The sequence below is a fragment of the Triticum urartu genome, chromosome 3A, assembly GCF_056163025.1.
Source record: "Triticum urartu cultivar PI428250 chromosome 3A, HENAU_Tu73, whole genome shotgun sequence".
Classification (NCBI taxonomy): Eukaryota; Viridiplantae; Streptophyta; class Magnoliopsida; order Poales; family Poaceae; genus Triticum; species Triticum urartu.
Window position 1 is genome coordinate 191,581,369 of NC_141875.1, and position 6,626 is coordinate 191,587,994.

Here is a 6,626-nt window from a genome sequence, read left to right on the forward strand (position 1 = left end):
GTAATGAACAGTGTATCACTTTATACCCATTGATGGCATGTTATTCCGTTGGGCCATTTCCAGCACATGTTATCTTTCGGCCTTCTCAGAGCCCATTTATTCTTGGGCTCATTTCCAGCATTCGTTTACTTACGGCCCGTTGCTGTCATTTTCTGCTTGTGGGCCAAATTCGGCCCGTGGTTACAGTTGGCCCGTTTGTGGTCCGTTAATACGTTGGGCCGATTTCATAGCGTCATCAAATACGGCCTATTAACGATGGCCCATTATGGCCGGCCCATGAACGGACGATTCCAACTCTAGCCCGTTTACGGCCATAATGCGGTCTGTTTGGCCCATGTTTGGCCAATCGATTATACGGCCCGTATAAGGCCCATTGATAATACGGCCCGCAGAAGGCCCATTGTTTCTACGGCCCGTAGAAGGCCCATTGTTTCTACGGCCCGTAGAAGGCCCATTGTTTCTACGGCCCGTAGAAGGCCCACTATTTCTACGGCCCGTAGAAGGCCCACTGTTTCTACAGCCAGTAGGAGGCCCAGTGTCACTACAGTAAATATTTGCCCATGGTTATTGTGGCCTAGTTTTAAAAAATAGGTTATTGCAGCCACTAGCTAACCGCGGAAAAAGAACTGCAATGACTACAAGCAAACAAATAAACAAGACAACAAGGAAATAAATAAGCAAGCAACTAACGCTAGGCTATCACGGCTATTACACATATTACATCCACTGGGCATCATAGTTCGCCACCAGCGCAAATATAGGGAACAAAGCAGCATATCATATACACTGGTTGTCAAAGTTGGCGACCAGCGCAAATAAACGCCACAGCAAAACAAATCCAGAACTGAAACCACTTCAGAAGATATCAAGAAACAATATCCTGGGTACCCATAATGCTGGCAAGATGCTTAGCAAGCTTATTAACTTTCTCTTGTTTGGCGCTTAAATCCTCCAGCGCTTGCTGTTGCACCAGAAAATATGCATCTGAATTCTGCAGGGACTTCCTCAGTCCTTCAGCTTCCTGTCACAGCACATCTGATCGATGTCTTTCAACTTGAAGTTGAGACTCAAGAAGACGAACTGATTCAGGCAGCGAGTTCGAAGAGCTTGTGCCAGTAGTAGTGGCCAGTAACTCGAACACTACATCAAGACAAGACTTTTGGGTTCCCTCACTGTCGTCAAGATAGTTTTTATCATCTTTCTTGGAGACCAACAGGGATGTCTCACTATCTTGAACCTTATCTGCATTACTTCCTTTACCATTGGATAACGCGGTACTGTTATCCAATATTTTGTCCGCATTCTAAAAGAGAAACAAGTAGACACATCACATGTTTACCATGTTGTATATGAAACTCATTTTGGTAAATGAGTAAAGTAGTAAAGTGGACAGGATAACAGCATGAAACAAACATATATCTATGTACCATGGTCACTTTATGGTCTATACCATTCTAGTTTTTGTTGCCAAATCAAGATAGAGACACAGTTCAAATAATATTTGTTCAAGACAAAGCAGAATAGATAGAATATAAGTGTGGGTAACTATAGAGCAATAACAACACTTGTAATGTGCATGACATGAGAACATAACTGTTTATTCAATTGAAACTGAAATCAACATAGAGCAGGTTACAACAGCAAACCAGTTAAAGAAACAGGTTTAAAACATACCTGTTGCACCATTGGAGTTTCAATTCCATCCTTCAAATTTGAAAATAGTTGGTATGAGTAAATACAATCATGCAAGAGCAAAGGAGTATGAACCATAGCTACAGAACCTGACCTGAGAACAAATTTTCTTCTCCTTTAAGCATTGAGTTGGGATTCGGAGTGGTGGTCCTCGTGCTTTGGGCACTGCAGTTCCCTTACTAACTGCTCGTGTTTGGGTGCTCTGTGGTGGAGATGGTGCTGTGTCAACTGGAACTGGGTTACTATCTGCCGGTGTTGGGGTTAGAAGGGGTGTAGCTGGTTCTCTGTCCAACTGGGTAGGGGTACAATCTGCGAGAGTCTGGGTTATGTGTGGTGGATCTGGTCCTTGGGCAAGTACAACTGTGGTTCTATCTGCATCAACTGGTAGCACTATCTTTTCTGAAGACCGTGTTGTTACTCCCTTAGATACTGCCATCACGCTCTCCAGTTCAAATGGCTGATAAACAAGAAAAGTAATTGAAAGTATAGACATTGTATGATAGACAGGTGCAATGGATAGTGGGGAATAAAAGAGGGCATGAAATAATTCATATTTATGTTGTCTAACCAAATAGGATAGCATGACACAATTTCACATATATGATGGCTAACTAAACAGGATAGCATGACACAATTTCACATTATGATGGCTAACTAAAAAAGATGGAAAGACATAGTTCAAAATATGAGACTATGTAAACAGGATGACATGACATAACTATATAATGTGTTTATTAAATAGGTTGGCATGCCATAATTCACATACATTCACGGATAGAATGCCATAATTCAAAATATGATGACTGTAAACACTAAACATGATGAGATGATATAACTATATGATGTCTTTATTAAATTGGTTGCCATGCCATAATTCAGATAGATGATGTGTATGTACTATGTAAACATGATGGCATGATATAATTCAAATATATGATTTATATAGTAAGCAAGTAAGCAGATGGCAATCCATATATGATGTAAAAACTAAGCAATGCAAGACAACATGCATGACATGGGTAATATAACCCTGCCAAGTTTGAGCATAGACCTCAGGGGAAAATAGGACTGGTCATCGGTCTCTGAATCCTCCTCTGAGGAGCTCTCTGTAACCAGCAAGATGTCTGCTTTAGCAGGTAGCATTGTCTGCTCTGAATACCTTGTTTTCACTCCAGATACTTCCATCACCGCTTCAAATGGCTGATGCACGGGAAGAGTAGTTGAATATACAAACGTTGTCGCCAAATGGAACACGTAATACAAAAAAATGATAGCATGAAATAATTCACATACATGATGATTGGCTAAACAGCATGGCATTGCATAATTCACATATATAATGCCTTTGCAACAAGATAGCATTGTATAATTCACATATATAATGCCTTGCAACAAGATGGCAATGGATAATTCACATATATGGTAATTAGACACTGAACGGGTGGCATTCACACAAACACTACTAGGGAAAAGCCTATACACAGAATCTTACCAGCAGCGCGCTTTAAAATCAGGCGCTGATGCTAAGTAGCAGCAGCGCGGGTTTTTAACCCTCGCTACTACTAAGTTGATAGCAGTAGCGCTGGTTTTTAACCCTCGCTACTACTAAGCGGTCTCTACCGTGCCCCCCGAGACATGCCATAGTAGTAGCACGGGTTTTTAACCCTCGCTACTACTAAGTTGATAGCAGTAGCGCTGGTTTTTACCCCTCGCTACTACTAAGCGGTCTCTACCGTGCCCCTGGGCCATGCCATAGTAGTAGCGAGGGTTATAAACCCGCGCTACTACTAAGTTTTTACCCCTCGCTACTACTAAGAGGTCTCAACCGTGCCCCTCCGGGACATGCCATAGTAGTAGCGAGGGGTAAAATCCCTCGCTACTACTAAAGGTCCCATTTTGAAACTGTACCCCCCTTGTGGATCGCCTTTTTGGTTTTGTACAAAACAAAAGAAAATGATAGAAACTTCAAAAATTAAAATCCTTCGAGATGTAGTTATGTTACTATATCTACTAGTTAGGAAAATTTAAAAACTTAAATTTGGACATGTTTTGCAAAAAGTGTAGGGAAAATGTAAAACGGTTATAACTTTTGCATACGATGTTAGAAAAAAACATATAATATATCAAAATGTTTCAAAAATTAAAATCCTTCGAGATGTAGTTATGTTACTACATCTACTAGTTAGGAAAATTTAAAAACTTAAATTTGGACATGTTTTGCAAAAAGTGTAGGGAAAATGTAAAACGGCTATAACTTTTGCATACAATGTCAGAAAAAAAACGTATAATATATCAAAATGTTCAGCACAAAAATCCAGATACGATGGAGACGGCCTACGGCCTGTTTGCAAATTTTTAGAATCCTCAAATTCTAAAAGGAAAAAACTTATGCTCAAATTTCAGTTTTTTTAATTTTGGTCAAATCTGGTCAAACTGTGGGCAAACTACTTATTCAAGATGTATTAGTGTTACTAAATAATTATTCAAGAATATTAGTGTTACTAAATAATTATTTCAGTTTTTTGGAATTTTGGTCAAATCTGGTCAAACTGTGGTCAAAATGTGGTCAAACTCCTTATTCAAGAAATATTAGTGTTACTAAATAATTATTGTTTTTTAGAACAATAGTTCTAAACTCAAACAGCGAAATGTGTGACTTCATGCTCAAGCTAAACTCCCGAGGGTTAATAGGATTGACATCTTACTATTGTCAGGAAAACAACAAGTGCAGACTTGGAATCATGGGAGAATAGAACCCGGAAGTTAAGCGTGCTCAGGCTGGAGTAGTGAGAGGATGGGTGACCGTCCGGGAAGTTAGATCATTTGGAATGATGAGGGGTGATTAGAGATTAAATTGAGCAGCGATGAGGGTGATTAGAGATTAGAGGTTAAATAATTCAGAAATTTGAAAATTCGGGCAAAAAATTCGAAAAAAAATCCGCGGGTTAGTAGTAGCGCGGGTTTTTACCCACGCTACTACTAACGGACGTAGTAGTAGCGCGGGTGGCAACCGCGCTGCTGCTATACGTTATAGTTGTAGTGCCTTATTAGTAGCGCCGGCCCCCGCACTGCTAATAGGCCCAAAACCCGCGCTGCTGCTAGGCTTTTCCCTAGTAGTGAAAGCATGTCTAAACTAATCAAATGACATAGCAATGTGAGACACCATGCTACTACTAACGGACTTAGTAGTAGCGCGGGTGGCACCCGCGCTGCTGCTATATGTTAGTTGTAGTGCCTTATTAGTAGCACCGGCCCCCGCGCTGCTAATAGGCCCAAAACCCGCGCTGCTGCTAGGCTTTTCCCTAGTAGTGAAAGCATGTCTAAACTAATCAAATGACATAGCAATGTGAGACACCATACGCACGATATGAGCAACATAACCCTGCCAAGTTAGAGCATACACCTCGGGGGGGGGGGGGGAATAGGACTGGTCATCTGTCTCTGAATCCTCCTCTGAGGAGCTATCCGTAACCAGCGAGATATGCGCTTCGTCAGATAGCATAGTCTGCTCTGAAGACCTTGTTTTCACTCCAGAATTTGCCATCACCGTGTCAAATGGCTGATGCACACGAAGAGCAGTTGAATGTAATAACATCATTGACAAATGTAATATGTAACGAAAAAAGGATGGCCTGATATAATTTACATATAAGATGACCGGCTAAGCAGGATGGCATTGCAAAATTCACATATATGATGCCTGGCTAAACAAGATGGCGTTGCATAATTCACATAAATGATGAATAAACTAAATAGATGGCATTCGCGCAAAGGATGTCTAAACTAAGCAGATGACATATTTGATGTATAAAGTAAGCAATGCAAGACTCCATATGCATGATATAACAAACATCAGCATGCCAAGTTAGAGCGAAGACCTCAGGGGGTAAATAGGAGTTGTCTTCTCCTTCTGAATCCCCCTCAGAACAGATATCTTCCTCTTGATTACAATCTGAAATGCGTGGAGGGGGGGCTTCCTTTGTGCCTACCATGGAGTGACGTCTACATGAAATTTTATTGCCACACAAGGCTCGTCTCTTTTGCTCTACATGTCCAGTTCCATTGTTTACAATAACTGTCATGCATAGGAATAAAACATAGTGAGATTATGTAAGGAGTGCATGCAGAAATCCAGAGTGATGGTAGCAACCTGTGGATAGACCCAAAACCAATAATAGAAGGCAGATAATGGCTTCTTTACTGTTTGTTTCCCACCCAGCATGAAACTCATAGTAGACATCGGAGATTAACCAGATAGTAGATAGATACTATTGATAGCAGCCCCGATATGTACCCCACAACCATTTAAAAACTCAAGTTTGACCATTAGTTTGGAGCTGACTCAGAGTCTAATCGGTGAACAGGACGATAAAGTAGCATGTAATATTAAGCGATGCATAACGCAAGCAGACACGAAAGAGTGCGACCTCTCTTGCAGACCCGTGTAGTCCTCGAGGTCATCTGCTCGGTTGATGATGGTAGTGCAGTTTTCATGGCTGCTAGCGGCGGGGAAGAAGATCTGAGGCGGCGAAAGACAGTCTGGAGGCCGGATCCCTGCTGTGCTGGACCCTTCTGTCATTGGAGCAGCTGAGCTGGGGTGGACGACGGCGCAGCAGGAGCGGGACAAACCACGCAAGGTTTTCTTTGACAACTATCTGTAAGAGAAGTAATTCTGTAAGGGCTCGTTTGAATTGGAGGATTACAACAATGTAGGGATAGGAAATAGACAGGAATACGATAGGAATGCACGTGCAAAACAGAGAATTTAAAAACACAGGATTTCTGCCAATCTGGGTGTTTGATTCACAACAATTGGAAGATCACAGGATGCAAAGAAGCATGGTGAGATTAAGTCAAACCACAAGAAAATGTACGGTTATAATGCTATTATGCTACTATCTCTTAGTCTTGTGCTTCATGAATAGGAATTTGAA